Below are 24780 nucleotides of genomic sequence, written 5' to 3'. Positions count from 1 at the left end.
TTCAGTGTACACACTGAAAATATTCCAAAAGAAGGAAGTGTACAATTAGGAAACTTTCTGGGTGGGGGAAAATATATGCGATATACATCGGGGGAGGAGGAGGAAGTAGGGGGGAGGATTATACTTTACAAGAAAAGTATATTCAGGGGAGGAAAAACAAACAAAAATATACGATACACGTAATACGACAGTCAGCTTTTCCTGGGGGAAAAGCAGTTTATAAGATTCTGAAGGTTGTGTATGGTGGGGTAACTGTGAGGAGGAGGAGGGAGGGGACACTGGAAACTGTGAGGAGGAGGAGGAGGGAGGGGACACTGGAAACTGTGAGGAGGAGGAGGTGGAGGGGGGGACACTGGAAACTGTGAGGAGGAGGAGGTGGAGGGGGGACACTGGAAACTGTGAGGAGGAGGAGGTGGAGGGGGGACACTGGAAACTGTGAGGAGGAGGGGGAGCCAGGGGCAGAGGGGAGGGGGGAGGATAACAGTACTTTGTGTGGGAAATACAGGAGCCTGGGGGGAGGGGGGGGGGGAGAGGGGAAATACAGAAAACCTGTAGAATACAACTTTTTTGTGTGGGCGGCAACGGGTGCGCGTGCCAACCCCGCCACGTTTTCTGTGGCCCCATCAACATACCAAGTTCTGTCTCGTCTTCCTGCAAGGTCAGCCGGTGATGACCCGGGTCTGCAGCCATGACACATGACCTCTGACCCGACACATCGGGAACGCCAACTACCACAGCTGCTCATCCTCGAGGTGAGCAGGCAAGACACCTCTGATTACCCTCAGGTCATTAGAGCGCCGACGGCAAATTACAGGGTCGTTAGGGAGGGAGGCTCGCCATTGGCGGGGAGGCGCGCGAGGAAAGGAAAGGGAGGGGAAGGGAGAGGAAGGGAGGGGACGGCTCAGAACCTGTCCCCTCCCCAGAATGTCTCGCGACCGTAACCCTGACCTTGACCTCTGACCTTCCAAGGGAGAGGGAGGTCCAACACTTGCCTTGTTGACCTCCCCCCTCCCGACAAGCTGGAGACTAACGACTCCAGGACAGACAACGGGGGGGGGGGGGGTGAAGTTGGGCAAGAGGGGGAGGGGTGTGGTTAGACTGCTATTTGACAAGGAGCACACACACACACACACACACACACTCGACACAGTACCACACACACACACACACACACACTTTCAATGAAGTATCGGGGGGGGGGGGGGGATAAAGACAGACGGGTGGTTTGGAGACTCGGTTTCCCGTTTTCTCCAGGTGACGTGAACCTTACACGTGGCGGCCACGAAGAAAACGGACTGTTGGGTAAACCCTACTATACCTTACATATACCGCCACCCGTTTTTCATCAGTTTCTCCACAATCTTCTTGATACTTTCGTAAACGTAAAGGAAACCACACTGCAAACACTGTGTACTGATAGCGGCCGACGCTACACCTTTACGAAGAGCAAATCCAAGTTTGGAATAAACAACATATTGTTAGGCGAGGCTACTGATGTTTTCTTTAATGGAGAAAGAAAACGGAGCAAGATCTAGCTGTTCCTTGATTTGTTACAACTGTCCTAAGAGATCTTCATTCCTCCTGCTAACATACTAACCTAATTATAATAATAATATGATAATAATGATAATAATAATAACAATGATGATAATGATAGTGAAAATGATGTTAGCAATAATGATAATAGTGATAATGATGTTAACAATGATGATAATAACTAGTAATAATAATAATAATAATAATAATAATAATAATAATAATAACAATAATAATAAGCCATTACATGGCTGTCAGTTCCTTACAACTGGCCACCTGCGAACTATAATAATTACAAGACTCAGTACTATAATATCCTTCACGAAACATAATGTAGTGTACAACCGAGCCTTAAGGTGTGTGTGTGTGTGTGTGTGTGTGTGTGTGTGTGTGTGTGTGTTGTGTGTATGTGTGTGTGTGTTGTGTGTGTGCGTGTGTGTTGTGTGTGTGCGTGTGTGTTGTGTGTGTTGTGTGTGTGTGTGTGTTGTGTGTATGTGTGTGTGTGTTGTGTGTATGTGTGTGTGTTGTGTGTGTGTGTGTGTGTGTCCGTCCCTCGGCTGTCCAGTTATTACGTCTCCTTCCCGCCACACTTAGTATTCCCCGCGCCACCAGTAATATTCTCACGGCTACCTCAATATTCCCACGGCTTGATTTACTATTTCCCAGCGACACTCGACTTTCCCACGCCTTCCTGAACATTCCCACACCTTCCTCGACATTCCCACGCCTTCCTCAACATTCCCACGCCTTCCTCGACATTCCCACGCCTTCCTCGACATTCCCACGCCTCCCTCAACATTCCCACGCCTTCAACATTCCTACGCCTTCCTCAACATTCATACGCCTTTCTCAACATTCATACGCCTTTCTCAACATTCCCACGCCTTCCTCAATATTCCTACGCCTTCCTCAACATGCCCACGCCTTCAACATTCCCACGCCTTCCTCAATATGCCCACGCCTTCCTCAACATTCCCACGCCTTCCTCAATATTCTCACGCCTTCTTCAACATTCCTACGCCTTCTTCAGCATTCCCACGCCTTCCTCAACATTCCCACGTCTACCTCAACATTCCTATGCCTTCCTCAAAATTTCCACGCCTCTAAACAGGTGACATGAGAATTGGGTGACGTGGCGAGATGTGACGATCGGTGACGGTGGGAGTAGGTGACGTGGATGATGACGGGTGACGTGATGGGTGACGTGATGGGTGGCATGGGGAAAGGATGGGGAAGTCATGGTCACCATCGCTGCGGACGAAACAAGGACCGAGACAGTCATGGGTGACCTTGAAATGGGTGAATAGGGGAAGAGGTCTGTCCGTCATGGGTGATCATCCAGGACAGGGATAGCACAGGTGGCTACATGATGGGTGATCATCCACATGGATGCTGGCGGAGGGAGTGAGGCAACAATGAGGGCGAAATGCAGGTCCCCCATGCGTATTCAGTGACGCGTTAGCCCAGGTCCGCCACTCCCCCCCCCATCACCCATGCAGCTGTCGCATGGGTGATGGGGAGGGAAGGGGGCTGCTGCCACCTCCCCCATCACTCACACCCACCATAAAACACCCCACATATTAACCGGAACTTCACAGTCTTTTTTCCGCTCTCTTAATTTGCATAAACTTTTCTCGCAACTTTACATGAAAAAAAAAAACAAAAAACATATTACTTTATTTTTTCCCCCTCAATGTTCAAGACTTTCAAGCTTCAAATTCATTTTAATAATGCCTATATATATATATATATATATATATATATATATATATATATATATATATATATATATATATATATATATATATATATATTAACATCCAAAAGTCTCTCTTTCGCACGCCTGTCAATTAACACGTAATCCAATAACGCTCTCTGGCCATCTCTCCTACTTACATAAGTATACTTATGTATATCTCGCTTTTTAAACCAGGTATTCCCAATCATCAGTCCTTTTTCAGCACATAAATCTACAAGCTCTTCACCATTTCCATTTACAACACTGAACACCCCATGCATACCAATTATTCCCTCAACTGCCACATTACTCACCTTTGCATTCAAATCACCCATCACTATAACCCGGTCTCGTGCATCAAAACCGCTAACACACTCATTTAGCTGCTCCCAAAACACTTGCCTCTCATGATCTTTCTTCTCATGCCCAGGTGCATATGCACCAATAATCACTGGAGGGATGTCTGATCATTATCTTGTGGAGGCTAAGGTGAAGATTAGTATGGGTTTTCAGAAAAGAGGAGTGAATGTTGGGGTGAAGAAGGTGGTGAGAGTAAGTGAGCTTGGGAAGGAGACCTGTGTGGGGAAGTACCAGGAGAGACTGTGTACAGAATGGAAAAAGGTGAGAACAATGGAAGTAAGGGGAGTGGGGGAGGAATGGGATGTATTTAGGGAATCAGTGATGGATTGCGCAAAAGATGCTTGTGGCATGAGAAGAGTGGGAGGTGGGCTGTTTAGAAAGGGTAGTGAGTGGTGGGATGAAGAAGTAAGAGTATTAGTGAAAGAGAAGAGAGAGGCATTTGGACGATTTTTGCAGGGAAAAAATGCAATTGAGTGGGAGAAGTATAAAAGAAAGAGACAAGAGGTCAAGAGAAAGGTGCAAGAGGTGAAAAAAAGGGCAAATGAGAGTTGGGGTGAGAGACTATCAGTAAATTTTAGGGAGAATAAAAAGATGTTCTGGAAGGAGGTAAATAGGGTGCGTAAGACAAGGGAGCAAATGGGAACTTCAGTGAAGGGCGTAAATGGGGAGGTGATAACAAGTAGTGGTGATGTGAGAAGGAGATGGAATGAGTATTTTGAAGGTTTGTTGAATGTGTCTGATGACAGAGTGGCAGATATAGGGTGTTTTGGACGAGGTGGTGTGCAAAGTGAGAGGGTTAGGGAAAATGATTTGGTAAACAGAGAAGAGGTAGTAAAAGCTTTGCGGAAGATGAAAGCCGGCAAGGCAGCAGGTTTGGATGGTATTGCAGTGGAATTTATTAAAAAAGGGGGTGACTGTATTGTTGACTGGTTGGTAAGGTTATTTAATGTATGTATGACTCATGGTGAGGTGCCTGAGGATTGGCGGAATGCGTGCATAGTGCCATTGTACAAAGGCAAAGGGGATAAGAGTGAGTGCTCAAATTACAGAGGTATAAGTTTGTTGAGTATTCCTGGTAAATTATATGGGAGGGTATTGATTGAGAGGGTGAAGGCATGTACAGAGCATCAGATTGGGGAAGAGCAGTGCGGTTTCAGAAGTGGTAGAGGATGTGTGGATCAGGTGTTTGCCTTGAAGAATGTATGTGAGAAATACTTAGAAAAGCAAATGGATTTGTATGTAGCATTTATGGATCTGGAGAAGGCATATGATAGAGTTGATAGAGATGCTCTGTGGAAGGTATTAAGAATATATGGTGTGGGAGGCAAGTTGTTAGAAGCAGTGAAAAGTTTTTATCGAGGATGTAAGGCATGTGTACGTGTAGGAAGAGAGGAAAGTGATTGGTTCTCAGTGAATGTAGGTTTGCGGCAGGGGTGTGTGATGTCTCCATGGTTGTTTAATTTGTTTATGGATGGGGTTGTTAGGGAGGTAAATGCAAGAGTCCTGGAAAGAGGGGCAAGTATGAAGTCTGTTGGGGATGAGAGAGCTTGGGAAGTGAGTCAGTTGTTGTTCGCTGATGATACAGCGCTGGTGGCTGATTCATGTGAGAAACTGCAGAAGCTGGTGACTGAGTTTGGTAAAGTGTGTGGAAGAAGAAAGTTAAGAGTAAATGTGAATAAGAGCAAGGTTATTAGGTACAGTAGGGTTGAGGGTCAAGTCAATTGGGAGGTGAGTTTGAATGGAGAAAAACTGGAGGAAGTGAAGTGTTTTAGATATCTGGGAGTGGATCTGTCAGCGGATGGAACCATGGAAGCGGAAGTGGATCATAGGGTGGGGGAGGGGGCGAAAATTTTGGGAGCCTTGAAAAATGTGTGGAAGTCGAGAACATTATCTCGGAAAGCAAAAATGGGTATGTTTGAAGGAATAGTGGTTCCAACAATGTTGTATGGTTGCGAGGCGTGGGCTATGGATAGAGTTGTGCGCAGGAGGATGGATGTGCTGGAAATGAGATGTTTGAGGACAATGTGTGGTGTGAGGTGGTTTGATCGAGTAAGTAACGTAAGGGTAAGAGAGATGTGTGGAAATAAAAAGAGCGTGGTTGAGAGAGCAGAAGAGGGTGTTTTGAAATGGTTTGGGCACATGGAGAGAATGAGTGAGGAAAGATTGACCAAGAGGATATATGTGTCGGAGGTGGAGGGAACGAGGAGAAGAGGGAGACCAAATTGGAGGTGGAAAGATGGAGTGAAAAAGATTTTGTGTGATCGGGGCCTGAACATGCAGGAGGGTGAAAGGAGGGCAAGGAATAGAGTGAATTGGAGCGATGTGGTATACAGGGGTTGACGTGCTGTCAGTGGATTGAATCAAGGCATGTGAAGCGTCTGGGGTAAACCATGGAAAGCTGTGTAGGTATGTATATTTGCGTGTGTGGACGTGTGTATGTACATGTGTATGGGGGGGGGGGGGGTTGGGCCATTTCTTTCGTCTGTTTCCTTGCGCTACCTCGCAAACGCGGGAGACAGCGACAAAGTATAAAAAAAAAAAAAAAAAAAAAAAAATATATATATATATATATATATATATATATATATATATATTTTATATATATATATATATATATATATATATATATATATATATATATATATATATATATATATATATTTTATATATATATATATATATATATATATATATATATATATATATATATATATATATATATATATATATATATATATATTATTCTAAATAGTTATAAAAACAAGATCTGAACACGAATTTTAAGCCCCGCGTAAAATGTAATCTGAAAGCCGACCGCGAATATAAGACTCCGCCAAAGCATTAATGGCGGCCAATGGTCTTAAGGGGAATTTTTCTGTCCCGAGGATAATGAATGGATCGAGTGCTTAATTATGAGGTCATTAGGTAGTCCCGGGTGATTAAGTGGCGATAACTCGGCAGATGTTGGGTCCAGCCCGAGCCTGAGGGGAGGAGGGGGGGGCTGGCTAGTGTAGTGTGAGGGAGGAGGAGGAGGAAGGTGAGGGAGAAGGTGGTCGTGGTGGTGTAGGGTGAGGGAGGAGGAGGAGGAAGGTGAGGGAGAGGGTGGTCGTGGTGGTGTAGGGTGAGGGAGGAGGAGGAGGAAGGTGAGGGAGAGGGTGGTGGTGGTGGTGTAGGGTGAGGGAGGAGGAGGAGGAAGGTGAGGGAGAGGGTGGTGGTGGTGTAGGGTGAGGGAAGAGGGAAGCAAAGAAGATGGATGGTCAAGGTGAGGGAAGAAAGTGAGGGAGGGAGTGGAGGGAGGGTCAAGGTATGGCAGGAAGGAAAGAAAGATGAAGTTCCAGTACAAAGATGACCAGTCATAGATCACTAGTAATAGATTACTAGTAACAGATCACTAGTAACAGATGACTCGTAACAGATGACTCGTAACAGATGACTCGTAATAGATGAAGTCATGTGTTACGTTGTAGTGCGGGTGGTTGGGAAGGTGACCAGACTGGCCGTACACCAGCAGGGATGGTGGGTCGTCAGCCCTCGGAACCTGTTGGACGTGACAAGTGGCGTGCCACAGGGATCAGCCCTGTGAACATGACTCTTTCTGATATACAGTTGTGACACTGTTGATGTGTGGTATACTGTGCGGTAACGGGGGAAGGGACAACAGTGACGGCACGAATTCCGGCAAGGTTAGTGGGTCGTGGTGAACGTGAGGGCTGGGGGAGGAGTGGTGGCAACCACAGGATATCGGAGCAGGGAGGAGCACTGTGGCTTCAGAAGAAGTAATGGACGTGTGGACCAGGTGTGTTTGCCCTGCAGAAGTTGTGTGAGAAATACTTGGAGAAAGATGGCCTGAGAGACAGCGTGTGACAAGGTGGATAGAGAGGCCTTGTGGGAGGTGGATGTGGAAGGTTATTACATGTAGTGGGGGAGTTCTTACAAGGGGGGGGGGGGCGAGGTACGTGTGCGAGTAGGAATGGAGGAAGATGAGTGGTTCTCACTAAGGGCGGTTCTGCGTTAAGGATGTGTGGTGTCACCATGGCTGTTCAACCCGTTTATGGACGGTTTGGTGAGGGAGGTGAATGCAAGGCCTTGAGAGAGAGAGAGAGAGAGAGAGAGAGAGAGAGAGAGAGAGAGAGAGAGAGAGAGACGGGTCGACAGTACATTTTAAGTTATTCGCAGGCCACGACCTGGTCTGTGGCCGCCCCGTACCTGAAGGGTCGTACCGTGGCCTCGCTCTCGGGGGGGTAGTTACTAACTACCCGGTTCTAACGACTGTACTACCACGCGAAGGTTGAGGGCAGTTATGGCATGAGGGTTGAAGGGGGATGGGTGTACTGGTATTCCTACCCCGCGCCTCCTCCACCAACGACCCCAGCAAGGGCACTGGAGACGGGACGAGACGACCCACGGTAGCTGTGGCTTTACGTCCTCTACATCAGCTGCCAGTGAACAGACCAACCGTGAGACATGGTCGAAAATCTCAAAGGATAAGGTGGTATGTGCCACTCTGGTAATTTTGGGTGTCAGACTCCCTCCTGCACCCCATGGATTTCACTGCCCCCCACCACACTAGTTTCACTGCTCCCAACCACACTAGTTTCACTGCTCCCAACCACACTAGTTTCACTGCTCCCAACCACACTCTAGCTTCACTGCTCCCCACCACACTAGTTTCACTGCTCCCAACCACACTAGTTTCACTGCTCCCCACCACACTCTAGCTTCACTGCTCCCCACCACACTAGTTTCACTGCTCCCAACCACACTAGTTTCACTGCTCCCAACCACACTAGTTTCACTGCTCCCCACCACACTCTAGCTTCACTGCTCCCCACCACACTAGTTTCACTGCTCCCAACCACACTAGTTTCACTGCTCCCAACCACACTAGTTTCACTGGAACACGATGGAAATCAACGGGATAATTACCTCAACGCGGCATACGGTTCCCTTGGCTTACTCTCTCTCTCTCTCCATTGGAAACTATCTTACGTGCACTCCTCACACCCACGTGATGTGGGGGATGGGCATGGGGTGGTGGGGAAATGGGTCGACAACAGACTCATGGGGCGGAGAGTGGGGGGATAAGGAAAAGTGAGAAAATATATACCCTCTCCCCATTCATACGGGGATGGGTGAGGCAAGGAACCCCCCCTCCCCATTCATACATGCATGGGTGAGGCAAGGCAACCCCCTCCTCCCCATTCATACGTACATGGGTGAGGATCAGGCCTTGAGGAGACCGGACACCAGGGCCCCATGAAGCCACCTGACGTACAGATGGCGCTCCACGTCCCTCCCTCCACAGTGGATATATTCATTTCCACACGATCATCCATCTGTATACACCGCCACCAGCCACAGCCACCGCCGACCCCCTGAGATGTCATAAACCCACAAGCTCCCCCATGAACCTCCGTTTTCATCCCTCAATATCCCGCCTATTACAAAACCAGGGAGATCCTATTACTCCTTAATGCCACCCCAATTACACCCGCCATGGCCTTTTTAATTCTCAATATCCTCCTCCCCAATTACACCCAGCATTGCTTTCATTTCCCAGATATTCCCAAATTATACCTGGAACTGGTTTTCTTTTTTTTAATCTCTTCATATTCCTCCAATTACACCTGGAGCCCCAATTAATCTGCGCTACGCCACCATACCGGCCCAGAAAATGTGTTACTCATCTCACCAATTTGCAGTACACGTTATAACGAAAGAGAAGTGATTTACGGGCAAGAAACTTGACAATATAATAAATAATAATGAAAGTGCTCTAGATAAATGATAAAGAAATCATTAATCATAAAATGACCTACGTAAGACAGAGTACACAAGGAAGGTGAAAAGAAAATCATATGCAGAAATAATACAGACTAATACAGCCTATATATATATATATATATATATATATATATATATACGTAAAGGCAGATACAGGAATCATATGTACAAGGGTGAAAACACATGAAAGCGTGTCCATAACATGAGTGTAAATATATATTATATATATCATATATAAACCATAACCCAAAATACAAACTCGAAAATTACCGACAGAAATATAAACATTGAAAGAAACATATATACATGAAGCAAACACATACATCGATGAACACACACACACACACACACACACACACACACACACACACACACACAAGGGGGGCCATTTACTGGTCATGCTTCACATTAATGGCTCTTGTCTCCCGCACTCACCATTTACGCACGCACCAACCACATTATAGAGGATATAAAAGATAATAAAGAGATGAAATAAGATAGGACGATGGAAGCCAAGAGACATGGCTCAAGTCTGTTCGATCAAAACAGGGAAACCTGTTAGGCCAACAAAGATATTGTACTACCACGACGGCTTGTTACAGACACCAGATGACCATTACCACACCTAACACGTACATGATCTGTCATCTTCCTTCAAGGAGGTGCGATCTAAGCTTCGATACGAATATCTAGACTCCCCAGGTCTAACGTTAGGTCAACCACCCTTAACGGAAACAGGGACCTCCGTCTGTTAACGGACACGTTCCGCTCTGTTCAGACATCCGGAAGCTCGCGCGCGCGCACGATCACAGACGACACTGGTCGTGGTCTGTTAGCCTCACCATCTCTCAACTTGTGTCTGTACAGACAGCATTTTCGACAGTCTGACGGAGCGACTGGGGGAAGCCTGTGCAAACACAACCACGTAAACTGTCTGTAGAGTTCTTAGGATATTCTTAATGATACACGTATATACCTGCAGACTCATATCCACTTCAGAGGCTTTGAGGAGACTGGGGAACTTTGAGTTGAATTATCACCATGTTAAAATTAACTAAATGGTATGATCACATTTGTACTTATTGCTTAAGTGTTAACACTATGTAATGATTCCTTTGTCTTTTGAAGAGATTTGCCAATAAAGTTGCTAGCGTACTTTTAAGCTTAATCCACGATCATAATTCTTCTTAAATGTGTCGTGTATAAATGCAGGACTACATACAGACATACAAACAAGTAAAGCTTGTATAAAACAAGCAAAACCTGGATACATATGGTGGTTGTTTGACTCTAACGAGTTGTGCAGAATGATAACCAAAACATGGTCAACCGTTGGTACGTTTTCTGTAAATGGTGAATTCAAACGGGTTACCCAAAGGAATGGCCTCTGTCAAAACACTTTCTACATCCACGGTCAATATGATGGAAGATCCCAAGTCATTATACAATGTGAGAGACATTTCTACATCTTCATTAAATGGCCAGAGTAGATCAACCACTCACCTACACTAGACTTTGAGCCTCAATGGCCAGTGTAAATATTACTAACCGTGTCACACGCGTACACTTCCATGGGAAGGGTTCTACACAGAATGGCCTGAGTGTAGCACACACCCTTACCACCACTGCAGGACATGACACCGTAACACTCGCCACCACACTCATACATACACCCTTCAACACACAGGTTTAGCAAGTGCATTAAACACAGACTTCAGGAGAAAGAAAAAAAAAATATGTATTAAAGTTTTCTAAAGACTGCAACGTAGCGTACTGACCAGCCCTCAAATGTGTGTGTGTGTGTGTGTGTGTGTGTGTGTGTGTGTGCGAGGGGGGATGAGGACTGCCCCCCCAAGACACTTCCTCACACCGCCGTCCCTCACACTGCCAGTGTGGCCATACCCTCCCCCGGCTCGCTGCCTGCTCAGGTCTCCTCGCTTCTCTGAAGACGTGAAGACACGAAAGCGCTAGGATTGTTCGTCTTCCCATTTTCCTTGCGTTAAAAAGCACACACACACACACATCTATCTATATATATATATATATATATATATATATATATATATATATATATATATATATATATATATATATATATAACAGAAAGGGGATTAGAGATATAAAATTAAACTGTTTCTCGTAAAATTAAATTGCATTTTTTTTTCTGTATCTAAAACGCGTGTGGGCACTCCGGTGGGGCTCCCTCACCCCGTACCTCCGGGGGGGGACACCCGACACCCCCAGAGATGCCCCACTGGCTCCATCGGTCTCACGGGGTCCCCCTCCCCCTCCCAGGGATCCCAATTTGAAAAGGTTACGGAGGAAATTTCTCTAAAATGGAAACAAATAAGTCCCGGACGCAGCCCATTTCCACACATATCCGCAAGTTTAAAACAGTTGTTAAAAAAAGCTGTAGAATAAAATGTGCGACACACACACACACACACACACACACACGTGGATATACATAAATATTTACAGACACACACACACACACACGTGGATATACATAAATATTTACAGACACACACACACACACACACACGTGGATATACATAAATATTTACAGACACACACACACACACACATGATCACTTTGTTTCCCTAACATTTTATCATAATCGTGGGATTTTGGAGACTAGCTTTCGTGTGGCACACACAATCGACGTCAATGGTGTTATTCAAAGCACAAAACTCTGATCCAGAATATATCAATACATTATACAGAAGAACAATAGCACAGATCAGGGCGACACACTTGCCTACCCGCTCACCACAAACACGAGGGAAACGATCTTTTCCCACTCCAGATTAATTAAAGACATCAGAGATTTGAATATATTAAGGTGAAGGAGCTTAACAGAATGAAAAATAATACGAATATTTTTGAAGCGGGGTAATTTAGTTCGGAAATAATCGTCCATGATATATATATATATATATATATATATATATATATATATATATATATATATATATATATATATATATATATGAGGAGACGATGAACAGCAATATGTTCTTACACTTATCAGTTGGTGAAGTAGGGAAGTTATCTTCTGATATTAGTAGGAAAACTTATCTGTGAAAAGAGTAGATGAGAGAGAGAGAGAGAGAGAGAGAGAGAGAGAGAGAGAGAGAGAGAGAGAGAGAGAGAGAGAGAGAGAGAGAGAGAGAGAGAGAGAGAGAGAGAATATCCGACGACATACGGGCTGAATTTCCTGTATATCAAATGGATGTTACGTCAGCAGGCCGGGCATGCTGTGTCACTTACGACACACGAGCAAGGTGTCGTAACTTCAATCCTTCCTTCTGTGGCGTCGCAATCCAGCTGCTCATCTTCACGCATCTTAAATACCTCCCCTTCATTACGAGGGTTCGACCCTCGGACTTAAGTCGCAACCTAGTGCTTCATAGCCAAGGAACTGTATCGTCGTGCTCAAGGAACTGTACCGTCGTGCTTGGGGAACCGTACCGTCGCGCTCAAGGGCCGTGCAATAACATGGACGGTGTTCTTCCGTCGTGTTCTACGTCAGCACCTGTGCAGCAGGAGGGTGTTGGCGCTGGCACCAACACCCTCCTGCTGTAGGCAGACCACCACGCCCTTCACAGACGTCAACACGGAACAGCTGCCGAAGACTTGGAGTAACTCCCAATGCAGGTTACCTCCGGCAACAGATGATACGTAGCTCCCTGCTCCTGAGGCCGTTAGCCAGAGGGAGGCCCTCATCAAAGGTCCTCGAGTCTAATAGAAACGTGTCAACACAGCCAGCAACGCCAGGACACGATGGCGCTATTTCGGAGCTCCCCACAACGATCCTGACGAGAGGCTGAGATCCCTGCAAATCGCGGGACGACACTCGACCATCTCCATCGTCTTGGACCAACACGACAAGAAGGCGACTCCCGTCGACAACTCTGGGACACGACAACCTCATTCCCCTGCAAGTGACAGCATTGATCAGCGACAAGTGGACCAGGGAACTCCTCAACCACAGCATCCAAACACGGAAGGAAAGGGATAGGAAGGAGGAAGAAAAAATCTCCTGGAGGAAAGCCAAAGTGTGGTCAACGCTCCCGTCGAGAGGGGAAAAACCTGAGACCACCTCTCCGACAGCAAGAAACGACCTGAACTGTCCAGGTAACCACCCATCCTAGACCTGGAAGGGTCACAGAGGAAGCAGTACTCAGGGTTGGACCTGGAAGGGTCACAGCAGAAGCAGTACTCAGGGCTGGACCTGGAAGGGTCACAGCAGAAGCAGTACTCAGGCTGGACCTGGAAGGGTCACAGCAGAAGCAGTACTCAGGCTGGACCTGGAAGGGTCACAGCAGAAGCAGTACTCAGGCTGGACCTGGAAGGGTCACAGTAGAAGCAGTACTCAGGCTGGACCTGGAAAGGTCACAGCAGAAGCAGTACTCAGGCTGGACCTGGAAGGGTCACAGCAGAAGCAGTACTCAGGCTGGACCTGGAAGGGTCGCAGCAGAAGCAGTACTCAGGCTGGACCTGGAAGGGTCACAGTAGAAGCAGTACTCAGGCTGGACCTGGAAGGGTCACAGTAGAAGCAGTACTCAGGCTGGACCTGGAAGGGTCACAGCAGAAGCAGTACTCAGGCTGGACCTGGAAGGTCACAGCAGAAGCAGTACTCAGGGCTGGACCTGGAAGGGTTACAGTAGAAGCAGTACTCAGGGCTGGACCTGGAAGGGTCACAGCAGAAGCAGTACTCAGGGCTGGACCTGGAAGGGTGGAAATGAAAGTGTCAATCATCAGGTTCGAACTAGAAGGATCAGTAATCAAGATTGAGCTGGAAAGGGTCAGCACTACGTGCTGACGACCGCTGGAAGAGATGGAAATGTAGCTACAGCTTTAGCTAGACCATCGAGACGACAGTGGAAGACACTTGGAGAAACAGATCCAGGTTCATGAGCAGCTTTATGACAACACTCAAGAACTCACTTGCCGTGTGGCCAGACCCCCTCCCTTAACCACACGAGGACGTCGACCTTGTGAAGGTACGTGTCCATATATCGTCGACCAGATCCAAAGCTATCATTCAGCATGTCCGTCAGCCAACACACAGTGACCGACCCCTCCCTCCACGCACCCTATCCCCAGTCGCCCAGATACACCTGGCGGTGTGGTCGAGTTCCAGCACCTGATAACCACAGCGAACCTGGCCAGCCATGGAACTCCCAGTCTTGGAAGGAGGAGGAGGAGGCGGCGTTACGGAGGAGAGCGTGAGGGGCGGTCAAGTCCTGTGCTGTAGACCGGTCAGGCTATGGACAGGCTCAGCTGACTGACGCCGCGCTACCACGCCATTCAAAAATTACGCCCTCCCACCTGTTCACTGATGCCAGACGTTCTACTATACCGTGTACTGGCACAAGACAGACGCTGATCGTGTGGAACGTCTGGCGTGTAAAACAGTCGCATTATCGAGCATAACTCAGGTGTTACCGTCATCGTCAACGGCTTACGTACATGTTATCTGACGACCTCTTTTTGCCACTGTTCACTGAGGGTCGTCATGTCAATCCCCCCCGTCCGTCCGGCCACAGCACCAGCGCTTCCCTCGACGGCACCGTGAATGACCAGCCTGGCTCCCGGGCGTCTTGCCCACCAGTGGGTCAAGTGGGCCGCTCTGGGCCACAGGGGCCGTCCTCACCACACTGGCAGTACCAGCGGCCAGCAGACTGGCCAGGAGGGCGTGGACACACACACACACATACACACACACACACACACACACACACACACACACACACACACACACACGGCCTCTTCCTTCAGTCTACCATCTCTGCCTCCCTGAAGGAAAAGGCCGCCAACATTTCTATGGGAACGCTCCCACCTCCTCCCAGTCCACAGGGGGAGAAAAAGGGGTGGAGCAGACGTGGGGGGACGAGAAACGGGAGGACCCAGAGATTGACGGAGGGGGGGGGACTAGGAGGTGGAACCTTTCTTAATGAATTTAACGTTCGTGCACAAGTCGACCTGCAGGGCACACTGCACAGGTCGACCTGCAGGGTACCCTGCACAGGTCGAGCTATGCAGGGTGCCCCACAGGTCAGGATGCAGGAGGAGCCTGAGCGTTGACCAGTCTTGTCCCCACAGAACATCACCAGCGACCTCTCACCCACCAGCCTCCACGCTGGCGGCTTCGCGAACGTGTTTATGCAAGAGACGATCATCAAAAGGCATTGGATCCTGTCAACAGATGACGCTAGACACACACACACACACACACACACACACACGAACACACGGCACCGCCAGACAGCGTCAACAACACAGAGCGAGAATGTGCGATTCTTACGCTGACGCGTCTTTACTCGAACACGAAATATCCACCGAAGAACATGGGAACTGGGGTCGACGCAAACTGGATCTTGAAAATAATAGGAAAAAAACAAAAACAAAGAGACGAGGGAAAGAAGGAAGAAAGGAAGAAACGTCACCTCTCTCCATCGTAGAGAGAGAGAGAGAGAGAGAGAGAGAGAGAGAGAGAGAGAGAGAGAGAGAGGGTCGGAGGTCAGTGGGACGACGGGTCTCAGCATCAGAAGGACCGTTGTTGTGGTAAAGTCGGGACGTGTCTAATCACAGCCATCACCTGTGGTGCTGACACCAGCCAGCCACCGTCCCCCACACCCCACCACACCCCAGCACGCCTATCTACTACATCCCGGCCCCGCACCCCACCCACCCCAGGACTCCCTCCCTCCCCCACCTGCATCTCGGTCGCACATCCCCCTCCATCCCAGGACTCCCTCCTCCTCCCTCCACTGCACCCCACCCACCCCAGGACCCTCCCTTTTGCATACTTGCCTATGTTTTGTACCCAGCCTTATCACAAGAACCTCTCTCTCTCTCTCTCTCTCTCTCTCTCTCTCTCACACACACAATTCCTGTGTCATCTCTGTTGCCCTCCTCTGGACCTGTTCTAAAAGTTCTTTGTGCTTCTTCAGATGCGATGACCCAACACGCGAAGCATAACCTGGTTCTGGCCCTACGCACGGTGTGGCCAGCTGGCTGAATATTTCCTCATCCTTAACCCTAGAATGCTCTTGTGCTATTTGCCAGCAGACACTTTGTCTCCTTTACTGTTCTAATGTGCGACTCTGGGCGACAGGTTAGGGACGATGTCGACCCCCAAAGTCTCTCCCAAACACAGATTCTTATTTCCTGGTAGATGGTATTCATAACGTCACTTGCCCTCGCTGTGTTACATCTTTGCTGCCTGAATCGGATCAATCAAGTCATTTCCTCGCGTCCTTCCATGCGTTACCGTGATTCTCCTCGTATTTCCACTCTCCTTATGACTTCAGCATCATCCGCAAACACACCTCGGTGGGAGTCCAGTCCCTCAGGCGAGTCATAGATCAGGTAAAGCGATGACTGCGGAAGATGAGACGCTGCCGGCGACTAGGCCACGGGTGACCTGAACACATCCAATGGGAGCCGCCCCATGACGTGCACAGTGTCCCCCTCCACTGAGGTGATCCTCCGTCCAACGAACTGCTCTCCGTGCCTTTCCTCCTCCTCCTGCCTGAGGATCCGGGGCTTCCACACCGACCCCGTGCGTGGTGCGGTGTCAAATGCTTTCAGGCCGTCCCGATACAGACGATTCACTCGGCCCATTCTCGCGTCGAGAACTGAGCTCACTCTCTCGTAGAAGTCCAATGTAGTAGTAACGGGTTGTTTCCCCAGCAGGTAATCATCCAGCAGCTTCAGTCGTCTTTCCTCGTACCTTACAGACTACACTCATCAGGGGAAGCGAAGCGGTCCGTGGCTCAGCACCTCCTCCCGGTATGACGCCTGCCTTCTACCACTCCCTCGGCCACTTATCCTTTTTCAGAGACGTTTATAAAACAAAAAACGTTAGCTCATTCTCAAGGATATCTGCACTCTTCGGCACTTATGGAGGAAATTTCAACCAGACTATGAACCTTAAAAGGTGGAGGACCATTAAATATTCTGTTCCTATCGCCTCCATATATTTCAGTGCTTCCCAGTACTTCCACCTCCTTAGTGTCTCGTACCACTGGTGATGGGGTTGTAGTGCCTTCCACTGCGAAAACAATTCTTAAGCTTGTCCTTCAGTCAATACCTCACATATCCTTAACAACCGCCCTTCGCAACGCTTCCTCTGTATCCCTTTCACCTGAATAACTGCTCTTTAACTGGCAATTAACCTGTGATGAACTTATGGGGTAGTTAGTGATCAATCCCAGCCTTGTGCACAAGACCCATTCCCTGACTAACGACCTCCAATCCCTCGTTTATGTTTCCCAGAGAACCCGTATGTGTGTGTGTGTGTGTGTGTGTGTGTGTGTGTGTGTGTGTGTGTGTAACAGTCTTCGATGACTGGCACATGCACTGGGTCTGGTCTCGTGTCTCTCTGCATTCAACCACATCAAAAAAACCCAAAATAACGAGTCACTGCCTTGACGCTTTTTCCAGTGGGGTCGTGTCGTCCATGGCAGTCTCAGTATCTCAAGTGGTAAACCTACAGAGTAATCAGTTCCTCCTCGTGTGTTCAATGACGTGCTGGCTTAGCGTACTTTCCCTCCGTCTGGTCCAGAACTTGCGTCTCCATCACCCTAAGCTCCCGTGTCTCCCCCGGTCTGTCACTGGATGATACAAATCCCCAAAGACATTCACCGTTTGATGCACCATCTTGGCCCTGCCTTGACTTGCTACCGTTGTCTCTCTCTGTTGGGGTTTGCGGTATGGCATGGTGGGGGTGCATGGTAGTGACCTGGGGTGTGGGTGGCAGTGGTGGGGGTGCATGGTAGTGATAAAAATGGGAAAGTTATGTGGTATGGATGGTTGTGGTGTAATGTTCGCTGCTGACGAATACTGAAGGGTAGTAATGGTAGACGTACGTGGTGGTAATGATGTATGGTAATGGTGTCTACGATGCTTATGGTAGTGACGCATGGTAGTGGTATATGATTCGAACTGTCACAGACTATGGCAGTGGTGTAAGATGGTGTATGGTGGGCTGTGTAGTGGCGTACGGTACTGATGTATGAATGGTGGTGTTGCTCATGCATGGTACCTATGGTAGTCATGCATGGCGGTGACGGTAATGACAAAATCAATGGTGTAGGGTAGAGATGGTACCGGCGGTATTGACCTAAGGCAGTGCATGGTAGTGGTGTATGGTAGCTATGGTACTGATTCATGGTTAGTGGTGAGTGGCAGTGGTGTATGGCAGAGGTGCATGGTAGCTATAGTACTGATTCATGGTAGCTATGTTATTGATTCATGGTAGTGGTGTATGGTGCTGGTATCTTTTTATGGCCACTCAACCTTAACCCCTTGGGCACCAATGTACGACCCTTATAGTACGACCATCCTACCCAAGGGTCGTACCGTCGTGCTCAAAGGGTCGTGCCGTCGTGTCCAAAGCAGTTAAACTTCGATGATATATTCACGACCCCATAAAGCCTACAGTAATATACGAGTCTCCATAATTATCATGACTCCTTATCTTTTACGATTTATAGTCAGCTAAAGTCGAGTAGAATTATCGTCATCTAAAGTTAAGAAGGATTATAGGGCCAAGATACGATGGTACAGCTAGCCTCTATAATAAACGTTATCATCACCCAAATAAGACGTTTAGCTCATGAATCTTATCACAAAAATTTGAAGATTTTCTTTCCTGTTCAACTCTCACTGCCTCGCTGGGTTACAGAGGCGTGTTTCACAGTTCACAAAACCACCGTCACGAAGGAAGAGGACCTGTAATCTGGAGTTTAATATAGTATATACATCGTTCATATACATAGGAAGGACTGTAGTTATTTCCTGTTATCTCATGAGGATGAGGTTGTTCACTATCACTGAGTGAGAGGCGCGACACACCATGAAGTCACCATCACCGTGAGAGTCCGCGACCTGCTCTCACTCACACATCACCGTCACTATCAGAGGCAGCCCGAGCCTCCGTCGTCACTATCGCCAGAGAGGCATAGTGGCCCTCACCATCATGTGCGCCTCACCAGCAGCAGGAAGACGCAGGCACCGCTCTCACCTGTCTTAGTCGAACTGAGTCTACAGCACAACTGAACCAGCCACCAGCAACCCCGTTTTCAAGAGAGTTCCCGTTTTCCTCTCTCTCTCTCTCTCTCTCTCTCTCTCTCTCTCTCTCTCTCCCCCTCTTGCACACACACACACTCTCTCTCTCTCACCTCTCGTTCTACAACCATCTCTCCCCCTCTCTCTATATCTCTCTTTCTCTCTCACCTCTCGTTCTACAACCATCTGTCTCTCTTTCTCCTTCACGTTCTACAACCACCTCCTCTCTCTCTCTCTCTCTCTCTCTCTCTCTCTCTCTCTCTCTCTCTCTCTTTCTCTCTCTCTCTCTCTCTCTCTCCCTCTACGTCACTTCCTCGAGTTCTCCATCGTTCTCTGTCTCTCCGTCTCCCAGGTTCTCTCCATCTCCTTCTATGTATCTCCATCATACTTTCTCTCCTTCACTTTCCTTTTCCCTCCTTTTACTCGATGTCCCCCCCCCTCCCCACCACCATGATCAACCCTCCCCTCCCCTGTCTACAATTCTTTGACCCCCCCCCACCACTACCCCCCCCCCCCTTCCCCCCTCCTGCCACACAGGAGGAGGGGACAGGACACCGTGTGTCAGTCCGGGCTGACCTGCAGGAAATCACCGAACTTCCCCCCCCCCACACCTCGACCAAAAATTCCCCTCTCAGAAAACCTGACAACCCCCGTCACACACACACACACACACACACACACTTCCACAGGCAAGCTCCTTTGAGCAGTTTGGTCGTAAGCCGACGACCTCTAACAACTATTACCTCGTGTGACGACCTGATTTCCTCCCGCGCTCTTCTACGACCCATTTACCTCGTCAGCGTCCCTGCCTGACCCAGACAACCGTAGCGCAACCATTAACGAAGCCATAACCACAGTGGTTGGGGAGGAGTCGTATGCCATAACCACTGTGGCTGGAGACGAGTCGTATGCCATAACCACTGTGGCTGGGGAGGAGTCGTATGCCATAACCACTGTGGCTGGAGAGGAGTCGTATGCCATACCTTGAAGCCCTCGTCTGTCAGCAGGCCTCGCCAGGCTGAACGCTCCTGACGGGGCCCATCTCCACCTCCCAGTCCCTCACCTGTCACCTCCGACGGGACACAGCAGATAGCGGGGCCCCCTAACTCCGTGTCCTCACCATCTTTACAGACTACGCCCTGGTGCACTCACACTGCCCAAACAGCAGTCCGTTCACCGCCCTACCGTTGGTGTCGGCGTGGACAACAGGTCTCCCCCACTGTATCGCCTCCCCACCTTTTTCTTGACTGCCCTTGACAGCTTCCCGAGCTGGACCGACGCCAACAATGTCACTATAACCAACACGCCAAGGGTCGTAGTCATGCAAGCCAGCCTGGCTTCCAACCATGTCCCCCACCTTCAGCCAGGCCACTAGTTCCCTTCTCCAGGTTCATCAGACCACCATATGCCCCTAGGTCCATCCTGAAGGAGGGAGGACCCCCGTCAGTACGTACAATCACCATAACCTCGTACTATCGCCTCAATTCAAGACACTTGGACTCCTAGTTGCAGAGATTGGGACGTTCACAATCATCCTTGCTCCCTCCTACACCAGTCATCAAGGAACGCTCAACACACCAGTCCTCCCCACATCTCTCCATCCATCACACGGACCTCATCCAGCAGTTCGTGGAGACGTCAATGTGTCATACTTTCCACCGTCAACTCCCCCCCACACCAGAGATCCCTCATCCCCGAGTTGCAGTTCAGCGCCACGACCGCATCGGGCCGTTCCGAACTCGCAATTACCGCTGGAAGGAAACGGCAACCCGATCATCATTAAGACCTTCACCAGCGGTCAACAGGTCATCCATGACCCTACACTCCATCACGTGTGCACACAGTTACTTTACTTTACTGCAGCCGTCATCTCTGTAGCCCTACTGTCTATACTGTGTGTATATTCTTTGTATATTTTCAACCTTTGGCAGCAATCATTAAGCCAACAGAATTCATATTATTATTATTATTATTATTATTATTATTATTATCATTATTATCATCGTTACTATTATTATCATCAGTAGTAATAGCAATGGTACATTATACATGACAGCTAAGGAGTGGATGTGTGTGTTCTCTATTTGTTTCTAATGCCATTTCCCTAAAAAGATGGCACACACACACACACACACACACACACACACACACACATTCCCTCTCTCCGTCCCACACTTTCCTTCGTGCTCTCAACATTCTAATCTAATTTCCGATTTTAGAATTTGAAGGAAAAGGATTTGAGGATGTCGGTGCGATCGTGCTAGAAGGCCACCATCCGAGGACACGACGATACGACCTTGAACACGACGGTACGACCACTGAGCACGACGGTACGACCACTGAGCACGACGATACGACTTTGAGCACGACGTTACGACCTTGAACACGACGGCACGACCACTGAGCACGACGGTACGACCACTGAGCACGATGGTGCGACCTTCAACACGACGATACGACCCTTGAGCACGACGATACGACCCTAAAGCACGTCGGTACTACCTTAAACATGACAGTTCGACCCACGAGCACGACGGTACGACCCTTGGGTAGCACAGACCGGCCTTTGACCTGACCCTTAATGATCAGGTGAAAGGCTCAAGAGGCCGAATCATAGGCGAGGTTTCGTAACTTAATTTCCCTTTGATCTGGAGTAGACCATCTTCACCATAGAGGATAATAACTGAGGGTAACGAGCATTTATAAGGCACTGGATCCTCCTCCTTTTATTAGCAATGCCATTTACTCTGTGACTTCTTTATGAGCATCAGGTTTACACCGGGGGTAAACGAGAGGGGGGGCACCACGGTACACATCACACCAGGCGAGTACACGACGCGTGGCTGGCTCGGGAGACGACACAAAAAATCTTTCCCTTCCAATATTTACAAACTTCGTCTCTCTCTCTCTCTCTCTCTCTCTCTCTCTCTCTCTCTCTCTCTCTCTCTCTCTCTCTCTCTCTCTCTCTCTCTCTCTCTCGAACGGTACACTGTATATATAATGAAGTGGCCTCCCCTCCGCCCTTCCCCGTCAAGAGGTGTGTGGTAGGGGGCCCGGGCAGGAAAAGTGGTATTTCAGGGCCCCCTGACGACGACTCAGAGGGGCACCTTTGCACTGGCCTGACGAAGGGCTTCAGGTGGGACTGAAGTCCTCAGGGGAAGGAGGATTACGGAGGGAAGGAGGGAGGGAGGGACGAGTGGAGGGATGGAGAAGGGGAGAGGTCTGCATGCACTCACGCCCACATCCCTTGTTTACCTTCAGCAGCCAAGACGAAGGGACCAGAACCGATTCCCTCCACACACACACAAGTGCACAGCTCCCTCCCTGTACGTACAAACAGGTGATCACTCTCTACCCCTCACACACACACACACACACACACACACACACACACACACACACACTCACATACGCACGCACACAAACACAGGCAGCGCTTTCCCAAGCAAGAGAGGAATCCAATATCTGGCTCGTGGGTGTGTGGGAATGACCAAATTTAAGTACTGGTTCGAGGCCTTAAGTCCATTGTGGGGTACGGCCACTCTCACTCGACACTGGTTACAATAAAAAAAACCAAATTAATAATCAGTCACTTAATTATAGATATCAATCTTCATTAAATATTCAGTTTTCTGGCGGGGTTAGGGGTGGGTGAGGGGGTTCTGCGAGTCCCCTCCTTACACACACACACACACACACACACACACACACACATCCTCAAACCTGAGTTCCAATTAAGGTAGACCTCCACTTCAGCAGACAGGATCAGCCAGAGTACCAACGCATTCCTTCAGTCACTCAGACATCTGTACTTCAGCCGACTACATCATCAGCCAACGTAGCGGGTAATGCATTACTTCAGTCACCCATACAGCTGTGCCTGCATCCCGTTTTTCATTTCCTCTTTTCCCTCCAAGGAATGTTTGCTTCAGGCTAAGCTGAGGATATTTGGAGGTCAGCCTCCAAAAACTCCGTTTTGAGTTCAGCCTGCAAGATCTGGAGGAATACCCTCTCTCTACCTACAAAATGTTACCAGTAATACCTCTCCAACAGCCAATTGGAGGCGACGACGATGCTAAGTGTTCAACATGACGGTGCGTAGGATGACCTGACCTTTGAACCCTGCAGGTCAATGGCCAGATCACTACGTCCTATGGTCGTACCACGGTGATCAAGGGTCGTACCATCGTCCTCAAGAGACTGTACCATGTCATATATATATATATATAATACCCTGCCTGTGATTTATCTATCACTCAAGGGGCCCAGTACTACTACTACTTCTACTATTAATTTGTCTATCTACCCAAAGAAAGTTCAGTATAACAGGAGAGAGTAGTGACTGAAGGTGGACCTGTATAGCCCCTAACAGAACACACTCGGTCAGTCAGTCAGTCACACCATCATCTTATAACAGGAAAACCTCCCACTCACTACAGTACAACAGCGCGAGTGCATGACGGAGGCGGACCCCAGGCACACGTCATTCGTTATTCATGCATAACTTTAACTGGCAAACACTCGTGAACTTTCCATCATCATTCTCATGTCTTATTTCTCATTTTTTTTTTTCATTTTCTCATCTTGCTGCTCGGGATATGGTGTGATATACGTGCCTACATCTCGCATTGTCGCGTCGGGAACAGTGGAAGGGGGATTAATAGATTTATCATGTATCCCAACTTCGCTTCAAACTGGTCGCCAAGGCGCGGGCGAAATGTCATGACGTCCTCACGTCCCTAGAGAGAGAGAGAGAGAGAGAGAGAGAGAGAGAGAGAGAGAGAGAGAGAGAGAGAGAGAGAGAGAGAGCCAAATCATGTTACACCACGGCAGAACTCTGGTGGAAATTCCCATCTCAGGGTCTTTAATGTCTGACCCATAATGCTTATGACTTGTGGCAAGAGGGGGGGGGGGGTTGTTTACCCTCCCTCCAACGAGGTCGCCACCCTGGGTACGTATGCCACCACATCACACACTCTACTACCCGGCCGCCGCCACGCAAAGACCACAGAATGGAACAACCACCCACCCCTTAACCAGCCACCCCTTAATCACCACTCACCCCTTAACCACCACCCTTTAACAACCACCCATACCTCGACCAGGCATCCCTTAACCAGCCACCCCTTAATCACCACCTATCCCTTAACCAGCCTACCCACCCCTTAACCAGCGCGGGACTACATTATCATCCCCTTGATGTGCCAGCGTCAAAGGGTAACCTGACATGAATTTGGAGGTGAGCGAAGCTGGAGCGGTGGTGGGGGAACAGACGAGT

General features: G+C 48.6%; 1 protein-coding gene across 10 annotated transcripts in view; it reads right to left on the bottom strand.

The window, feature by feature from the left end:
* The window catches only part of LOC139755380 (band 7 protein AGAP004871-like), a 628824-nt gene that overhangs the window by 162866 nt on the left and 441178 nt on the right, over positions 1 to 24780 (bottom strand). Inside the window, exon 1 of one of the 10 annotated variants that reach the window (XM_071673654.1) lies at positions 19427 to 19461. The exons of the other annotated variants lie outside the window; for them this stretch is intronic. The gene's annotated coding sequence lies outside the window, so the exon portion shown is untranslated. Of the gene's footprint in view, positions 1 to 19426; positions 19462 to 24780 lie in introns of those variants that run through there. 10 annotated transcript variants of the gene reach the window in all.

Source organism: Panulirus ornatus, chromosome 2, assembly GCF_036320965.1.
Source record: "Panulirus ornatus isolate Po-2019 chromosome 2, ASM3632096v1, whole genome shotgun sequence".
NCBI classification, from domain to species: domain Eukaryota; kingdom Metazoa; phylum Arthropoda; class Malacostraca; order Decapoda; family Palinuridae; genus Panulirus; species Panulirus ornatus.
The sequence above is the reverse complement of the archived record's forward strand: the minus strand, read 5'-3'. Positions and strand labels throughout refer to the sequence as shown.